The 20,167-nt window shown below is 49.1% G+C and overlaps 1 protein-coding gene across 1 annotated transcript in view; it reads right to left on the reverse strand.

Moving 5' to 3' along the window:
* The window catches only part of PDE11A (phosphodiesterase 11A), a 673,054-nt gene that overhangs the window by 289,323 nt on the left and 363,564 nt on the right, over positions 1-20,167 (reverse strand). The gene's annotated exons all lie outside the window — the stretch shown is intronic.

Raw genomic sequence — 20,167 nt, forward strand, 5'->3', positions numbered from 1 at the left:
TTGTGCCACCCCCTTACTGGAGTAAGATTGCGCCTTTTCTGCAAGTTTAAAAAATTCCAAGTTGATAAATTTGGTGTACACCTAATTAATCATAGATAGCCATGCTTGCTTTTCCACTCTCCTTTCAAAAGAGGTAGGAAAGGTGTAAAAATCACAAAAAGTCTGATTTTTGCTAAAAAATGCTGCAAAACTTGCAAATGCTGAAAAGTTGCAAACCTTCCAACTTTTCTACATAAAAAAATGGCACACATCAAATGAAATATTCCTCCCAGTAGTTTTTGTGAAATTGCAGTCATGAGAAAAACAAATTATACCCTTTTTAAATTCTATGGTTTTTACGTATCAGGACATAAAACAAATCGGGTTCTTAAAAGGTATTAAAATGAGCTAAATACAACCTCTAATGAACAAAACATGACAAATTAAACTGTGTAATTTTTATTTAACAAAAGCTAAAGCCTGTTTTACATTGGCCAATAGTGTTGGCCAGATCATCGTTAACGAGCATTTGTAGGAAAACGCGCTAACAATGATTTGACAGTGTAATGCTGCCACTGATTACCCGAAGAATAGGCAAACGCTTGTTCATCAGGCAATCCAGATTTTTAAGCAGGCTTAAAAATTGATTGCCGGCGTCAGATCGTGCTGTCTAATCATAATCTGCTGAAGGCAAACAACAAGTCTGTATGGGGACGAACAATGGCATTAGTGATCGCTTCTCCCTATACTTTGGAGGAGATTGCTGCATGTAATAGCAGCGCAACTAGCAGGCAATTGCCGGGAAGGAACGCTTCCTTTCTGACAATCGCCTGAAAAATCTTTTAATGTAATAAAGCCTTAAGTGAAAATGCAGTTGTGTGCTACACCCTTACTTTTACATAGGAATATAAAGGGTAAGTCGTAGCCAGGTGCTGCTAATGATATGTCCCTGATTAATTAATTGATCATCAGCAAGTGTGACCATCTCTATAAAAGCAGAAGTTGTGGCGGTTTGCTGGTCTGGATCATTCAGTTGTCTACTAGAATAACGTCAAGGAGGAAAGATATCAGCAATGATCTTAGCAAAGCAAATGTTGCTGTACATCAATCAGGGAAGGGTTATAAGGCCATTTCTAAACAATTTAAGACCATTATTCTACAGTGAGAATGGTTATTCACAGTGCAAAAGATTCAGTTTTCCCAGGAGTGGACGTCCTAGCAAATTCAACCCAAGGTCTGATCGTGCAAGCCTCTACTTTCTAAAAAGAACATGGCAGCGTAGTTTAAGTTTGCAAAGTTGCATCTGAACACACCACAAAAGTTCTGGAACAATGTTCTTTGGTCAGACGAGACTAAACTGGAGATGTTTGGCCATAATTCAGAATGCCATGTATGGCAAAAACAAACACCTCATACCAACTATCAAGCATGGTGGTAGAGGAGAGGTGATTATTTGGGCTTGTTTTACATCCACAGGACCTGGTCTCTGGCCATGAACTCCTCTGTATTTCAAAGTATTCTAAAGTGAAATGTGAAGTTATCTACCCAATAGCTAAAGCTTGGCCAAAACTGGGTCATGCAACAGGACGCGATCCCAAGCCCACCAGCAAATCTACAAGAGAATGGCTGAAAAAGAATAAGGTGTTGCAATGGCACAGCCAAAATCCAGACCTCAATCCAATACAGGGCCGTCTTTAATGCGGGGCAAAAGGGACAGCTGCCCCGGGCCCAGTTGCTCCTTGGGGGCCCAAGGCAACTGCCTCTTGAGCCACGCTGGCCACTGGAGGACCTTTCATGGGTTCATACTTTATTAACTAAGTAGCAGGACATGTAGGGCATATATGAGGGATGTCCCTGCACTTACTACTATTTCTAGGCGCCGCTCCGTTGTGCCGCTGTGGCCCTCGTTACATTCTCCCGAGCTATATGCTACGTAACAGCATCGGAACACCAGGGAGGAGATATCAGCTTTTCTCTGTGGCCGTTCCTTCTTACTGTCTGTAGCGCTGTCCAATTGCAGCGCAGAACGTCACAGCCAGGGAGAAAAAAAACTCACCTTCTCCCTGGCTGTTACGTTCTGCGCTGCGATTGTACAACACTACAGCCAGGGAAAAGGAATGAAAGCTGATGTCTCCTCCCTGGTGTTCCGATGCTGTCACTTAGCATACAGCTCGGAAGACTGAAAAGGGCGCTAGAGCGGTGCAACGGAGAGGCGCCCAGAAATAATAGTAAGTGCAGGGACATCCCCCATGTATGCCCTACATGTCCTGCTACTTAGTTAATAAAGTATGGATCCATGAATGCGGCAGCGGCACTTGTGTTCTTCTTCTTGCCCAGGTTCCAATCAATATTAAAGACGGCCCTGATCCAATAGAAAAGCTGCGGTAAGACCTCAAGAGAGGTGTGCATAAAAGAGTGCCATAAGCCACGAGGAACTGAAGCACCAAGCCAAAATTCCTCCAGAACATGTGAGAGACTCAAAGTCATACCGTAAACTATTACTTCAAGTAGTTACTACTAAAAGTGGTTCGGCAAGCTACTGATTTATGGGGTGTACTTAGTTTTTCACACATGGCCAAGTACTACTGCTACTGGGCTTGTTAAACTCATTAGAGTATTTTAACGTTTATCTTTAGAGAGTGTATTGCCTAGAGGGAACATTAATGACAGTGGGATCTCAAAGTGATCCTATTACTGCTTCCAATTTGCAGCTGTCATTCACAGTATAACATAATACAATATTTCATATATATCTTGCTACCATTTAGAGTGTCAATCTGACCGTCAATGCCGAGTTGTTATAGAGCAAGCTATTAAACTACATCCATAAGCACTATGGGCAGAACCTAACACAATATAAGCTATCTAGAACACAGAGATTTTCGTGCCATTTTTTGCCTCTGAGCTTCATTTTCAGTATTCAGCAGCATTATTAATAAGAGTAGGCAGCTGCACATTTGCTTAAACGCTTAAAACAATGTCTGGACATCTTAAAGTGCTAAAAAGAACATGACTAAATTCTAGCAAACTGTCTTGTAGTATTGTGACAAATGCTTTGACTGTGGAGTGGTGTTACAAAACCCAGGAGCAGAATGAACTTCAGTAGATGGTACAATTTTTGGACATAAAACTGTTTGTACAAAATACTTAATTAAGATATGAACAGGTTACTAAACCACATATAATTCAGTTTGAAAGGTTACGTAAGGGTATAATCACATGGTCAGGTTTCTTGATGCAGTTGTGAAAGCCATAACCAGGAATGAATAAATAAAAAGCCATAATGGTCCTTTCTACTTTCTCTCCTTTATGATCCGTCTGGCCGTACCCTAAGGAAAAATTACTGGCTAAGATTTACCTGTCGCCATTCAGTATATGGGAAATGTGACTGATATGACTTACTGATCAGTAAGGATTAGGGTTAAGCGAACCCGAACTTTAGGATTTTTGGACCCCGAACCCAAACATTTCAGTAAAAGTTTGGGTTCGGGTTCGGTGTTCGGCTATTTTATGGCGCTTTTTAAAAGGCTGCAGAGCAGCCAATCAACAAGCGTTTAACTCTGTGCCCTTAGAAGCCATCACAGCCATGCCTACTAATGGCATGGCTGTGATTGGCCAGTGCAGCATGTGACCCAGCCCCTATATAAGCTGGAGTCATGTAGCGCTGCACGTCACTCTGCTGTTACTAGTGTAGGGAGGGAGAAAATAGCAAAGAAACTTTAATCAGAAGTGCTTGTTAACTCAGCGATCTACCTAGATTTAGTTTTGTGGGTGCAGTGCACAATCTTTTTACCCTGCCCTGAGCCCAGTGACCCAGAAAAAGTACTTTTATCCGTCTGTCAGTTAGGTGGGCGGCGGCAGCCTTTTTATGCAAGCTCAGTGCACCAGCATAGCATATGTGCTTTTGTGACATTCAAATCCAAGCTTGAAATACTGCAATAATAATCTGGGTTTTAAAAAAACACAAATTTTTGGCAATATCCTACATCTGGTGACGTTGCAGCATTTGTCAGTGTGCAATTTAAGCTAGAAATATAGCAATAATTTTCTGGGTTTTAAAAAAACACCCTTTTTGGGCAAAATACAAAATTTTACAGCCCTTGCTGCATCTGTCAGTTTGAAATTTGTCATGGAACCATGAACCAGACGTACAACAAGAGATGAGTGGAAATAAGAAGGCTTTATTGAAAATAAAGCTGTAAGGCAAAAGTCCAAACGGATGGCTAAACCGAAGCAGGGTCTTGCGAAACCAGGGATCAGGAACCAGAAGGGTAGTCAGACGAAGCCAGGATCAGGAATCAGCAGGGTAGTCAGACGAAGCCAGGATCAGGAATCAGCAGGGTAGTCAGACGAAGCCAGGATCAGGAACCAGAAGCAGCAGCAGTCTTAGAAGCATGTGAGCACAGGAGGACCAAGCAAGGAACTGAAGCCACAGACCTCCTATATATATGAGCTAGGCATCCAGCTCCTCCCAGTGGGAAGGAGGAGCCGCAGGGTGGGAGGCTACAAGAAACCCAGAAACCAAGATGGCCGCCAGCACATGTCAAACGAAGGAGGACAGCAAGGAGGTAAGACCATGACAGTACCTCCCCCTCAAGGGCCCCTCCTCCACGGAGTAAGGAACGGTTTCTGAGGGAAGCGTGCGTGGAAGGCTCGGAGCAAGGCAGGAGCATGGACATCTGCGGAGGGAACCCAGGAACGCTCCTCTGGACCATAACCACGCCAATGGACCAAAAACTGCACCCGGCCGCGGACCAGGCGTGAGTCCAGGATATTGCTCACCTCATACTCCTCACGATTGCCCACTTGGACCGGACGAGGCCGAGGAATCGAGGAAGTGAAACGATTACACACCAGTGGCTTCAACAGGGAGACATGAAACACATTGGAGATCCGCATGCCAGGAGGAAGCGCAAGGGCATAGGCTACCGGGTTTACCCTGCGAAGCACTCGGAAGGGACCAACAAAGCGAGGCGCCAGCTTGGGAGTGGGCACTCGAAGGTTGAGGTTGCGGGTGGACAACCATACGCGGTCTCCGACCTGGTAGGAAGGAGCGGGCGCTCGTCTGCGATCAGCCTGGAGTCTCTGGCGCTGCGCAGAGACCTCAAGGGACCTCTGGATCTGTACCCAAGAAGCACGTAGGACGGAAAGGTGATCCTCCACAGCCGGAATATCCTGGGGAGAGAATACCTCCGGTAACACGGCAGGTTGGAACCCATAATTGGCCATGAAGGGAGACGTCCCAGAGGAAGAGTTCACCGCCGTGTTCCTGGCAAACTCAGCCCAAGGCAGGAGGTCAACCCAATTGTCTTGGTGATCGGAGACATAGCAACGAAGGAATTGCTCCAAGGCCTGATTGGATCGTTCTGCGGCCCCATTGGACTGAGGGTGGTAGGCCGAGGAGAAAGAGAGATGAATCCCCAACTGGGAGCAAAAGGCGCGCCAGAACCTGGACACAAACTGACTCCCCCGATCCGACACAATCTCCTTGGGCAAACCGTGCAACCGGAAGACCTCCCTGGCAAAAATCGAGGCCAACTCTTGTGCAGAGGGTAACTTCTTAAGAGGAACACAGTGGCACATTTTGGAAAACCGATCCACTATCATGAGAATGACCGTATGGCCTCGGGATGCAGGGAGGTCCACAATGAAATCCATCCCCAGGTGTGACCATGGACGCTCCCCGGTGGCTATGGGTTGCAAAAGGCCCAACGGAAGGTGCCGAGGGGACTTACTCTGGGCACAAACGGAGCATGCCGCTACATATGCGGCGATGTCGGAACGTAGAGAAGGCCACCAGAACAGACGTGAAACAGCCCAGGACAGCTGATTCTTTCCAGGATGCCCCGCGGCCTTGGAGTTATGGTAGGTTCGCAACAACCGAGTGCGCAACTCCTCAGGCACAAAACACCTGCCGTTGGGTCTCCCAGAGGGAGCACCAGATTGAGCCGCCAAAATCTGCTCACCCAGGGGAGAGGTCAGGCTGGTGCGAATGGCGGCCAGGATCTGATTCGGAGGTATGACCGAAGTCGGAATCGACTCCTCCCCGGACAGCTCGGAGTACTGCCGTGATAAGGCATCCGCTCTGATGTTCTTGGAACCGGGTAGGTAGGAGACCACGTAATTAAAACGTGACAAGAACAGAGCCCATCTGGCCTGACGTGGTGTCAATCTCTTGGCCTCAGAGAGGTAGGTCAGATTCTTGTGGTCCGTCAGGATGAGAACCGGAACCACCGAGCCCTCGAGCAAGTGCCTCCATTCTTTAAGGGCCTGCACGATGGCCAATAACTCCCTGTCACCAATCTGGTAGTTGCACTCCGCGGAAGACAGTTTCCGGGAGTAAAACCCACAAGGAAGCAGAGGACCCTCTGGTGTTCTACGCTGAGACAGGAGGGCGCCTACTCCCATCTCAGACGCGTCCACCTCGAGGACAAACGGCAACCCAGGGTTGGGATGCGACAGAATCGGAGCCGACACAAAGGCGGACTTTAGAGCCTCAAAAGCTCGGATGGCCTCGGGCGGCCAGACCTGGGGATTACTGCCCTTCTTGGTCAGATCCGTGAGAGGCTTGGCTAGCCTGGAAAAGTCCCTGATGAACTTCCGATAATAATTGGCGAAGCCCAAAAAGCGCTGCAGGGCACGAAGACCACTGGGCTGGGGCCACTGTAAGACAGCCGAAACCTTCTCAGGATCCATGGAGAACCCCTCAGCGGAAATGATGTAACCTAAGAAGGTTACCTGGGATCGGTGAAATTCGCATTTCTCAAGCTTACCGAACAGCTTGTTCTCTCGTAACCGTTGCAACACTCGTCTGACATCCAGAATGTGGGCCTCCATGGATTCAGAATATACCAAGATGTCATCCAAATAGACCACCACACACTGCTGCAACAGGTCACGGAAAACATCGTTGATGAATTCCTGGAAGACTGCGGGCGCATTGCACAACCCAAAGGGCATAACCAAGGATTCATAATGACCGGTCCTGGTGTTAAACGCGGTCTTCCACTCATCGCCCGCCTTGATCCTTACCAGGTTATATGCCGCCCTCAGGTCGAGTTTGGTAAAGACTGTGGCCCCTTTGAGGCGATCGAACAGCTCGGAAATCAAGGGTATCGGGTAAGCGTTCTTGATCGTGATGCGATTGAGACCCCTGTAATCGATGCAAGGCCTCAACTCACCGCCCTTCTTTTTCACAAAGAAAAATCCAGCCCCTGCCGGGGACGAGGATTTGCGAATGTGTCCGCGTGAAAGCGCCTCCCTCACGTACTCCTCCATGGCCTCATTCTCCGCTACCGACAGTGGATAGACTTTGCCACGAGGCGGAACGGCACCAGATTGTAACTCTATGGCACAATCGTATGGGCGGTGCGGAGGTAGGGCAACCGCACGCACCTTATCGAATACATCCCGGTACTCCTCGTATTCAGGAGGCAACAGAGAGTCCGAGGAAGTACACAGCAACTTGACAGGCCCATGGATGCAACTAGCCCCACACTGCGGTGACCACGAGAGGATCTCGGCCGATTTCCAATCGAAAGTCGGATTATGCTTCTGGAGCCAGGGGTACCCCAAGACCACCGAGTAGTGTGGAGACGAAATAACCTGGAGACAGACCGACTCTCTGTGAACGGCACCAATGGCCATCCCCACTGGAAGGGTCTCATGAGTCACGTGTGGCGGCAGAAGGGGTCTGCCGTCTATCGCCTCAAGAGCCAGTGGGGAACCTTGAGGCTGCAGAGGAATGGAATTGGCGGCAGCGAACACACTATCAATGAACAAACCACCAGCACCAGAGTCCACCAACGCCTGGGTCGTCACCGAGCCCCCGACCCAGGAGAGGACAACAGTAATCAGTGGTTTGTCAACACGGGAAACCGGGGACGAGGAGACTCCACCCAAGATCTGCCCCCGACAGGATCTCAGGTGCGAGCGTTTCCCGGACGGTTCGGGCATGCCAACCGAAAATGCCCACCGTGACCACAGTACATGCATCGGCCCTCGCGTCTCCGGAGTACCCTCTCCCCCTCGGACAGGCGAGCAAACCCCAGCTGCATGGGTTCACCCCCAGACAAGTCATCCCCAGGAGGCGTGGGAGGAGAGGGAGGCACGGGTGGGACAGCAAACGTAGGCGCCAATCTGTTAGAAGGCCTCCGCAGGCTCTCCTTAAAGGAAGGTCTCTCCCTGAGTCTGGTGTCAATCAAAATCAGGAAAGAAATAAGAGACTCGAGCTCCACTGGTAGGTCCTTAGCTGCAACCTCATCCTTCAAGGCATCCGAGAGACCATGAGAGAAAGCAGCGACCAGAGCCTCATTATTCCAGCCCACCTCTGCTGCCAGGGTACGAAACTCAATGGCGTATTCAGCTACGGATCGTGAACCCTGTCTGATGGACATAAGGAGCTTCGCAGCAGAGGCAGCACGAGCCGGCACATCGAATACCTTCCGAAGAGAAGCAACAAAACCAGAAAACTCGGCAACCACCGGATTGTTGTTCTCCCATAAAGGGCTGGCCCAGGCCAAGGCCTTGTCCGAGAGCAGCGAGATCAAGAAGCCCACCTTTGATCTCTCAGTAGGAAAGGCATGTGGCAGCAACTCGAAGTAAATGCCCACCTGGTTAAGGAAACCTCGGCACTGAGTTGGCTCTCCCCCAAAGCGCTGTGGAAGGGGGGCAGAACCGGTCATACCCCGAAACACCGCAGGCGCAGCAACAGGTGTCGGGGTAGACTCTGGCGCAACAACCGGAGCGGCAGTAGGAGCGGGCCCAGGAGCGACAACCGACCCATCGGCAACGGAAGCTAAATGAGCCGTGCGTTCAAGCAGGGTTTGCAACGCCACAGCGAACCGACCCAACAGGTGATCCTGCTGATCAAGTCTGGCAACCAGCGTAGGTAGCGAGGATGGCCCTGTACCGTCAGAATTCATGGCTTGGTCCTAATGTCATGGAACCATGAACCAGACGTACAACAAGAGATGAGTGGAAATAAGAAGGCTTTATTGAAAATAAAGCTGTAAGGCAAAAGTCCAAACGGATGGCTAAACCGAAGCAGGGTCTTGCGAAACCAGGGATCAGGAACCAGAAGGGTAGTCAGACGAAGCCAGGATCAGGAATCAGCAGGGTAGTCAGACGAAGCCAGGATCAGGAATCAGCAGGGTAGTCAGACGAAGCCAGGATCAGGAACCAGAAGCAGCAGCAGTCTTAGAAGCATGTGAGCACAGGAGGACCAAGCAAGGAACTGAAGCCACAGACCTCCTATATATATGAGCTAGGCATCCAGCTCCTCCCAGTGGGAAGGAGGAGCCGCAGGGTGGGAGGCTACAAGAAACCCAGAAACCAAGATGGCCGCCAGCACATGTCAAACGAAGGAGGACAGCAAGGAGGTAAGACCATGACAAAATTCAAGCGTTATATACTGCTGTCATATTCTGTTATAAAAAAAACACCCTTTTTGGTCAAAGTACTTAATATTGCAGCATTTGCTGCATATGTGATTGTTAAAAACAAGCTTGAAATACTTCTATAATTTTCTGGGTTTTAAAAAACACCTATTTTTGGCAATACCCTCCATCTTGGGCCTCTGCCGCATTAGTCAGAGTGCAATTTAAGCTAGAAATACAGCTATAATTTTCTGGGTTTTAAAAAAACACCCATTTTGGGCAAAATACTTAATTTGCAGCCTTGTCTGCATCTGTCAGTGTGAAATTCAAGCGTTACATACTGCTGTCGTATTCTGTTTATAAAAAAAAATAACTTTCTGGGCAAAGTACTTAAGATTGCAGCCTTTGCTGCATCTGTGATTGTTAAAAACAAGCTTGAAATAATTCAATAATTTTCTGGGTTTTAAAAAACACCCATTTTTTGCAATACCCTCCATCTGGGGCCTCTGCCGCATTAGTCCGTTTGCAATTTAAGCTAGAAATACAGCTATAATTTTCCGGGTTTTTAAAAACACCCTTTTTGGGCAAAATACTCTATTTTACAGCCCTTGCTGCATCTGCATGTGTGAAATTCAAGCGTTATATACTGCTGTCATATTCTGTTATTCAAAAAACACCCTTTTTGGGCAAAATACTTAATTTGCGGCCTTGTCTGCATCTGTCAGTGTGGGATACATGCTTTAGACACTGCTTTGCTATTCTGCTATTTAAAAAAACACCTATTTTGGGCAAAAAACTTAATTTTGCAGCCTTTGCTGCATCTGTCATTGTGAGATACACCTTTTAGATACTGTTGTTCTATTCTGCTATAAAAAAAAAAACACCCGTTTTGGGCAAGATCCTACATTTGAGAAATATGAGGCGAGCTTCAAATAAGGGACGTGGCCCCGGTCGTGGTGCTGCTGGTAAAGTTCCTGCTGCAGGGAGAGGACGTGGTCGATCTACACGCACAAGTGAAACACCTTTCTCAGGTGCGAGTAGGCAAAAGAACCTTCAGCAGTATTTGGTCGGGCCTAATGCGGCTCTATGAATGGTGAGGCCAGAACAAGTACAGGCGATAGTAGATAGGGCTGCTGACAGTGCCTCCAGTTCCTTTACATTGTCTCCCACCCAGTCTCCTGCTGAAAGATCAAAGTTGGCACCTGCAGCCGATGTCTATCAGTCTTTCACCTCAGCCCCTTGCATATCAGCTAAGCAGTCTGAGCCCCAAGTCATGCAGTCTCTTCTGCTTTTTGATGACTCTGCTAACAGGGCTTCCCAGGGCCATCCACCTAGCCCTGCCCCAGAAGTGGAAGAGACTTAGTGCACCGATGCCCAACCACTTATGTTTCAAGATGAGTACATGGGAGGACCACCGCAGCACGTCTCATATCATGACGAAACACAGGTGCCAACTGCTGTGGCTTTTGAAAGTGTGCAGACCGACAAGGAGGGCAGGGGTGAAGACTGAGTAGAAGATGATGTGGAGGACGATGAGGTCCTCGACCCCACATAGAATCAAGGTCATGCGAGTGATCTGTGTAGTTCGGAGGAAGAGGCAGAGAGCCACCAGCACAGCAGAAGAGGGAGCAGGGTGCAAAAGCGGAGCGGCCGTCCCCTAGACAGTACGCCTGCTACTGCCCACCGCAGCAAGGGACCTAGCACACAAAAGCCAGTTCCAAGGAGTTCCCTGGCATGGCAGTTCTTCAGACAACGTGCTGACGACAAGACATGAGTGGTTTGCACGCTGTGCAATCAGAGCCTGAAGCGAGGCATAAACGTTCTCAACCTGAGCACAACCTGCATGACCATGCATCTAAATGCAAAGCACGAGCTGCAGTGGAGTAGACACCTCAAAAACCAAGAAAGGTCTCTGGCTCCTCCTGCTTCCTCTTCTGCTGCAGTCTCGGCCTCTTCATCCACCTCTGGAGTGACAGTGCCACCTGCTACCCCGCAAACAGAGGATCTGCCAGCATCACCACCACCTGGGTGACCAAGCATCTCCACAATGTCCCACGGAAGCGTTCAGCTCTCCATCTCCCAAACACTGTAGCAGAAGAGGAAGTACCCCCCTACCCACCCGCGATCCCTGGCCCGGAATGCCAGCATTTCAAAATTACGTGCCTGTAACTGTGCGCCGAATGCGCACTTGGTCTCCCATCAGCAGCAGACCTGCTGCTTAGCTTCGGGAGCAAGGATCTGTGTTTGGCCTCGATCCCAGGGCGGCCTTGCCAGCTGGGAGGCTCCCTGCACCTAGGTCTGCCTTGAGCGCCGAGCTGCTCACTCGGCGCTCAACTTGTTTGTCTTTCGGTCATGTGACGCTGGCCCCGTCACATGACCCTCACTCCCCACTATAAATACAGGCGGCCTGCTGGCTACAGGTTGCCTGTGATTTTCGTCCTATAGGCTGTGTACTTTATTGTTTTTACCTCGATCGCCTCTTGACATCTCTTCTGCCTGCTCCCTGTACCTTGACGCTACCTCTTGGATTTTGACCTCGGCTTGTTTACGGATTTGTCTTTGCCTCTTCCCTTGTTCTGACGTGACCTCCTGGACTGACCTCGGCTAGTTGACCCGCCTCGCCTTCCGTTTTTGTTATACCTCTTGTCCGCTTATTGTAACTTCTCAGATGCTGTCCTCTTCCCTGCTGTCTCTTTCTCTCTGCTTGCACTTAGTAGGTTAGGGACTGTCGCCCAGTTGCGCTCCTTTACCTAGGGCAGGTGGTGCAAGTAGGCAGGGACAGGGGACCGGGTGGCAGCTCAGAGGGTGCCCCTCCGCTCTATCTTGATTCCCGTGACTCTACCCGTGACAGTGCCTTTGAAATGCTGTCATTCCGTCTGGTTTTAAACGGAGAGTTTTAAAAGCCTTATGGTGGTGGCTGTCCCACAGTATGTCGTGCCCAGCCACCACTACTTTTCTAAGCGTGCCATCCCTTCCCTGCACAACCAAGTGGGGGACAAAATCAGGTGTGCACTGAGCAGCGCCATCTGTGACAAGGTTCACCTAACTACGGATACGTGGACCAGTAAGCGCGGTCAGGGACGTTATATCTTCATAACAGCACACTGGGTAAATGCAGTGTGTGGCTGGGCCTGAGGCGGATAGCAGTTTGGTGCATGTCCTTCCACACCGAGGATTGCAGGGTGCTTCAGTTTGCCTCCTGTTGTTTCCTCCTCCTACTCTGCTTCCTCATCCTCTACCGCCTTCTCATCTGGTCAGCGTAACACCTTCACCACCAACTTCAGCACAGCCAGGGGTAAACGACAGCAGGCAGTTTTAAAACTTATCTGTTTGGGGGACAAACCCCACACCGCGCAGGAGCTGTGGATGGGCCTTAAACAACAGACCGATGAGTGGTTTGTGCCAGTGAGCCTCAATCCCTTGCCTGGCGCATGTGCTGAATTTGGTGGTGCCGAGGTTCCTTAAAAATTACCCCGATATGTCAGAGCTGCTGCATAAAGTCTGTGCGCGCTTTGGGCGTTCTCACCCTGCTGCTGCTCGCCTGTCAGCGCTGCAGCGTAACTTCGGCCTTCTCACTCACCGCCTCATATGCGACGTGCAAGGTGGAACTCCACCTTGCACATGCTGGCCAGACTGAGCGAGCAGCAGCAGGCGTTAGTGGAGTTTCAGCTGCAGCACGCACAGGTATGTAGCTCTGCGGAACAGCACCACTTCACCACCAATGACTGGGCCTGAGACCTGTGTTCCTTGTTGCGCTGTTTCGAGTACTCCACCAACATGGCCAGTGCCGATAACGCCGTTCTCAGCGTTACTATCTAACTTCTATGCCTCCTTGAAAAAACGCTGCTGGCGATGATGAAAGAGGATGTGGCACAGAAGGAGGAGGAAGAGGGATCATTTCATAGGATTTCCGGCCATTCATTCACAAGTGGCTCCGAGGGTGGGTTCCTGCACAATAGTACACAGTACACAATTGTCCAGCCAGGGCACAGTTCTGGAGGATGACGAGGTGGAGGATGAGGAGATGGAGGAGAAGGAACCATGTTCACAGCAGAGTGGCACCCAAACCAGCTCATGGCCATTACTGGTGCGTGGCTGGGGGGATATAGAGGACACAGACGATACACCTCCCACAGAGGACAGCTTTTCGTTGCCTCTGGGCAGCCTGGCACACATGAGCCTGGGATTACATGCTGCAGTGTCTCTGCAACAACCGCCGAGTTGCCCACATTCTAACTTGTGCTGATTACTGGGTGGCAAGGACAACGTACCGTCTTAATTCCGTCACTGGAGCGTGATCGTAAGATGCGTGAGTACAATCGCACGCTGGTAGACACGCTGCTGGTGGCATTCCCACCTGACAGCGTGGGCACAGTGGAAGCACAAGGAGAAGGCAGAGGAGGAGGAAGACGTCGCCAACGCAGCTGGGGAACCACCAGCACCTCAGAAGGCAGGGTTAGCATGGCCGAAATGTGGAAAAGCTTTGTCAGCACGCCACAACAACCAGCACCACCAGCTGATATGGAACGTCTTAGCAGGAGGCAGCATTTCACCAACATGGTGGAGCAGTATGTGTCTACACGCTTACACGTACTGAATGACAGGTCTGCCCCCTTCAACTTCTGGGTCTCCAAATTGGGCAATCGGCCTGAGCTTGCCCTTTACGCCTTGGAGGTGCTGGCCTGCCCTGCAGCCAGTGTATTGTCTGAATGTGTGTTTAGCACGGCAGGGGGCGTTATCACAGACAAGCGCAGCCGCCTGCCCACAGCCATTGTGGACAAGCTCACGTTCATTAAAATGAACCAGGCATAAATCCCACAGGACTTGTCCGTACCTTGTGCAGAATAGACATGTATACCGGCCTTGACCAGCCATTGTTATACTACAGCGCAATTGCTCATTGTTGTGTTTTGGTTATTTCACACTCTTTTGAAGTGTACCCTAATAAAAAATTAAATATTAAAATAATTAAAACCAAAAACCATGTTGGCTACCTCGTCCTCCTCCTTCACCGCTTCCATCTACACCGCTATGTCCACTGCCTCCTCAAACTCTTACTCCATATAGACCCCCACCTCCATAAATCAAGTTTATTTATTTTTATTTGTACGTATTTTATTTTATTTTCTGTCATTTCACTAATTTGTCTGTTACATTTTCTGGTGAAATTCACCAATTTTTGGGTGTGATATGCCACTGCTATACCTAGTAGACAGGTAAAAAATTCACTAATTTGTCTGTTACATATTCAGGTCAAATGCACCACTTTTTTGGTGTGAATATACCCTGGCTGTACCTAGTAGACAGGTAAAAACATTTCACTAATTTGTCTGTTACATTTTCAGGTGAAATTCACCAATTTTTGGCTGTGATATACCCCTGCTCTACCTAGTAGGCAGGTAGCATTTCACTAATTTGTCTGTTACATATTCGGGTAAAATTCGCCACTTTTTGGGTGTGATATACCCTGGCTGTACCTAGTAGACAGGTAAAAACATTTCACAAATTTATCTGTTACATTTTCGGGTGAAATTCACCAATTTTTGGCTGTGATATACCCCTGCTCTACCTAGTAGACAGGTTAATAAATGTAAAAAAAAAATTCTGTTACATTCTTGGGTGACATTTTACCAGTTTTGCCATGAATATACCCCTGTTCTGCATAGGTGACAGGGATCTGTTCCATTGGTGGGTGACATTAACCCATTTCTGGCGACGAAAACCCCCTGCTCTGCATAGGTGACAGGGAATTAAATTTGTAAAATTCGTCTTTAATTGGCCCTTTCAGGGCCGGACTGGGGATAAAAACCAGCCCTGGAAAAAGTTGCATACCAGCCCCACAGCATTGCGTCATTATTTACTTTATATATAGTTTATAAAAGGCGAAAGCATTCATTTTAAAACACGTGTGTAAACACGAATATTAATTTTGCCCCACGATAGCTCTTTTGTAGAACCCCCATTGTTTATATTATCACAGTAGACCAGCTTTTCCCAAACAGAATGCGATAGCGATATGCGATGCAATATTTTAAGGGAATTGTGCTAGAGGTCTATTTGCAGTGTTATGGGGGATCTGTGGATGGCACTGTTATGGGGGATCTGTGGATGCTACTGTTATGGGGATCTGTGGATGCTACTGTTATGGGGGATCTGTGGATGACACTGTTATCGAGGGGATCTGTGGATGACACTGTTATGGAGGGGATCTATGGATGACACTGTTATGGAGGGGATCTGTGGATGGCACTGTTATGGGGGATCTGTGGATGGCACTGTTATGGAGGGGATCTGTGGATGACACTGTTATGGAGGGGATCTGTGGATGACACTGTTATGGAGAGGATCTGTAGATGGCACTGTTATGGAGAGGATCTGTGGATGGCACTGTTATGGAGGGGATCTGTGGATGACACTGTTATGGAGAGGATCTCTGGATGACACTGTTATAGAGGGGATCTGTGGATGGCACTGTTATGAAGGGGATCTGTGGATGGCACTGTTATGAAGGATCTGTGGATGGCACTGTTATTGGGGATCCGTGGATGGCACCGTTATGAAGGATCTGTGGATGGCGCGGTTATGGGCGATCTGTGGATGGCACTATTATGGGGGATCTGTGGATAACACTGTTATGGGGGATCTGTGGATGACACTGTTATGGAGGGGATCTGTGGATGACACTGTTATGGAGGGGATCTGTGGATGACACTGTTATGGAGGGGGTCTGTGGATGACACTGTTGTGGGGGATCTGTGGATGGCACTGTTATGAAGGATCTGTGGATGGCACTGTTATGGGGATCTGTGGATGGCACTGTTATGGGGGATGTGTGCTATGACACATAGGGCCATGAGGGGGGCCAGCATAAGATGCTATATGTGTGAATGACACACATATAGCATATTATGCTGGCCCCTCTCATGGCCCTATGTGTCACAGCATTACTTTATTAATGTCCCCTCATGTATCCTAAACCACGCACATAACTGTCTTTTTATGCAAAGTCTTTCTTTACTGCTGAAAAAACTCCTATTGATATTGAAAATCACCAGCCTCGCTGTACTCAGCCTCCTACCTGACACACAGCCCTGAACAGTCGGATGACAGCTCTGCAGTCCAGTGGCGATGCTAGGGCTGGTGTCACCCGGTGCGGTAGAAAATGGTGTCACCCTCCCCCCGAAGCAATAATTTTTTAGCCATATATGGGGGCTATGGTGGTGCTACTGCCATAGGGGGCATCCGTTAGCTCAGCAGACCCCCCTTAGCAGTCAGAGCCTGGTCTCGGGAGGGGCACTTCCAGATTATTTTCTTTCCGCCGCCACAAAACAATGGTGCTTATAGAACAGACTACACAGTGTAGCGGTATACTGTATATTGTGTGGCACAGTGTATGTTATATGTGTATAACAAACATATTTCATATGAAAACTTACAGTTATTTGGCTTGGCCCTTGGGGATCTCGGACACCACGTTAACACTTCGGCCGGGGGCTCGGTAGAGCTGATGTTGTGTTTTATCCTAATGAGAAAGATTTCATAATAAGGATTTGGAGAAGGGGCAGAGGGATAGCAGATCAGGGAGAGGCTGTGCTGCTACTAGGGGGCTCATACCATGGGGGAGTAATAAAGCTCACCATAATGCCCCTTCCTAGTAGAAATAATTCTCCTTATAATGTGACAGTGCAAAAAATACCCCCTTGTAATGCCCCCAGTTGAGCTAATGTCCCCAGTATAATGCCCCCAGTAAATTCCCCCATAGTGCTCCTCTCCCCCCTTCCTGCTAGTGCCCCCCATAATGTACCAGTATAAAATGCCCCATATATAGTGCCCCAGTAGATGCCCTCAGTGTCCGTCCTCTGATAGGCTGCCGGCCTAGTGTCCCCCATAATGCCCCCCAATAATGTGCCAGTAAGTGTCTCCATAGATGCCCCCCATCATGTGCCAGTATCAAGTGCCTCTCTCCTCCCCCCCACATGTCCCAGTATCATAGGGCCATCTCCCCCCCAATGTGCCAGTATCAAGTGCCTCTCTCCTTCCCACCCCCCACATGCCAGTATCATAGCGCCAAACCCCCCCATGTGCCAGTATCAAGTGCCTCTCTCCTCCACCCCATGTCCGAGTATCATAGTGCCATCTCCCCCCCAAAAAAGTGTGAGTATCAAGTGCCTCTCTCCCCCCCATGTGCCAGTATCATAGTGCCATCTCCCCCCCCAATGTGCCAGTATTAAGTGCCTCTCTCCTCCCCCCATGTGCCAGTATCATAGTGCCATCTCCCCCCAAAAAAGTGCCAGTATCGAGTGCCTCTCTCCTTCCCACCCCCATGTGCCAGTATTAAGTGCCTCTCTCCTTCCCACCCCCATGTGCCAGTATTAAGTGCCTCTCTCCTCCCCCCCATGTGCCAGTATCATAGTGCCATCTCCCCCCCAATGTGCCAGTATTAAGTGCCTCTCTCCTCCCCCATGTGCCAGTATCATAGTGCCATCTCCCCCCAAAAAAGTGCCAGTATCAAGTGCCTCTCTCCTTCCCACCCCATGTGCCAGTATCATAGTGCCAACCCCCCCCCCCATGTCCCAGTATCATAGTGCCATCTACCCCCCCAAAATAAAGTGCCAGTATCAAGTGCCTCCCCCCATGTGCCAGTATCGTAGTGCCACCCCCCCCCAAAAAGTGCCAGTATCAAGTGCCTCTCTCCTTCCCACCCCCATGTGCCAGTATCATAGTGCCAAACCCCCCCATGTGCCAGTATCAAGTGCCAAACCCCCCATGTGCCAGTATCATAGTGCCATCTCCCCACCCCCCAAAAGTGCCAGTATCAAGTGCCTCTCTCCTTCCCAGCCCCATGTGCCAGTATCATAGTGCCAAACCCCCCCATGTGCCAGTATCAAGTGCCAAACCCCCCCATGTGCCAGTATCATATTGCCATCTCCCCACCCCCCATAAGTGCCAGTATCAAGTGCCTCTCTCCTTCCCACCCCCATGTGCCAGTATCATAGTGCTAAATCCCCCCATGTGCCAGTATCAAGTGCCAACCCCCCATGTGCCAGTATCAAGTGCCTCTCTCCCCCCAATGTCCCAGTATCATAGTGCCATCTCCCCTCCAAAAGTGCCAGTATCAAGTGCCTCTCTCCTTCCCCCCATGTGCCAGTATCATAGTGCCAACCCCCCTCCATGTGCCAGTAACAGGTGCCAACCCCCCTCCCCCCATGTGCCAGTATCAGGTGCCTCTCTCCTTCCCCCTATGTGCCAGTATGATAGTGTCAACCCCCCATGTGCCAGTATCAGGTGCCAACCCCCCTCCCCCCATGTGCCAGTATCAAGTGCCTCCCGCTTCCCCCATGGCAGTAACAGTCGGGTATTAAAAAATAAATAAACACTTATACTTACCTCCATGTCAGCGATGCGATGCAGCCTCTTCCTGTATGTCCATATATGGAGTCAGTGCTTGTGTATTCTAATTTAGCCTGTATTTCAGAATAGTTTTTGCTGGGATTTGAACCCACAACCTTCTGTATAAGGCAAAGCACTTACCCACACAGCCATAAGAGCTGCAATGCATCTGACTGAAAAAATATGAGACTTCTACTGTTATAGCTGGCTAAGTGTACATCTATACACATGACAGCTGCCCTAACACACCCAGCACTGCTATATCTCTATATGACAGCTGTCCCAGTACACTCAGCTCTGCTATATCTCTATATATGATGTACACTTAGCCAGCTATAACAGTAGAAGTATCATATTTTTTCAATCAGAGGCATTGCAACTCTTATGGCTGTGTGGGTAAGTGCTTTGCCTTTGATACAGAAGGTTGTGGGTTTGAATCCCAGACACATTCTTGTAAATGAGAAGTGTGCAAGTTGCCAGCCGGCCCTGCTCTCTGTCAGTCACTCTGTGTAATATACTGCACTAGCCAAGGAGCCTCCCCGCTGTTGGCCAGTCCGGCCTTGGACCCTTTCATTCGATCCTTCCGCTTTAATAACTTGTCCCACATTTCAGCTCGATCACATTGCAGCCATTTACCTCCCTTGGATGTGGTATCCCTTTCTCACGCTCCCTCTCTGGCGTGAAACCCTGATTCGCCGATAAGTGTTATCAACATGGTAGGCTCAGAAAAGAACATTGAAAGTTGATAGAGAAGATATCTAAATGGATCAGGGACGTGCGATCAGCCAGAAGTTATCTAGAGTCAACAAAGCGGCAGCCTAACGTTTCCAAATCCTAAATACCCCAGTGACATTCTCTATAATATTTTTTTAATCATTTCAATAACAGGGCATCTTAAGAGTCCTGTATTGTTATTTATTGTCACTACCTCCCCGAGTCGGGAGTGGGTAATTGCCGCGCGCCCTCTCCTTTCCTTCAATTCTTCCGTTTTAATAGCTTCTCCCACATTTCCGCTCTATCACAATTAAATTTCATTCATTGATCTCCCTTGGATGTGGTCTCTCTTTCTCATGCTCCCTCTCCGGCGTGGAACCCTGATTCGCCACTAACCGTGATAAACATGGTAGGCGCAGAAAAGAACATCGAAAGATGATAGAGCAGATATCCAATTGGATTGTAAGCATCACGGGGACGTGCAACATGGTGGGGCAGTATGTGTGCACACGCCTACACGTACTGACTGATGGGTCTGCCCCCTGCAACTTCTGGGTCTCCAAATTGGGCACATGGCCTGAGCTTGCCATTTACGCCTTGGAGGTGCTGGCCTGCCCTGCAGCCAGTGTATTGTCTGAACGTGTGTTTAGCACAACTGGAGGGGGTTATCACAGGTTATATTTCCCAATGTTTTGGAGTGTACCCTA

Source organism: Bufo gargarizans, chromosome 8 (assembly GCF_014858855.1).
Source record: "Bufo gargarizans isolate SCDJY-AF-19 chromosome 8, ASM1485885v1, whole genome shotgun sequence".
Lineage (NCBI taxonomy): Eukaryota > Metazoa > Chordata > Amphibia > Anura > Bufonidae > Bufo > Bufo gargarizans.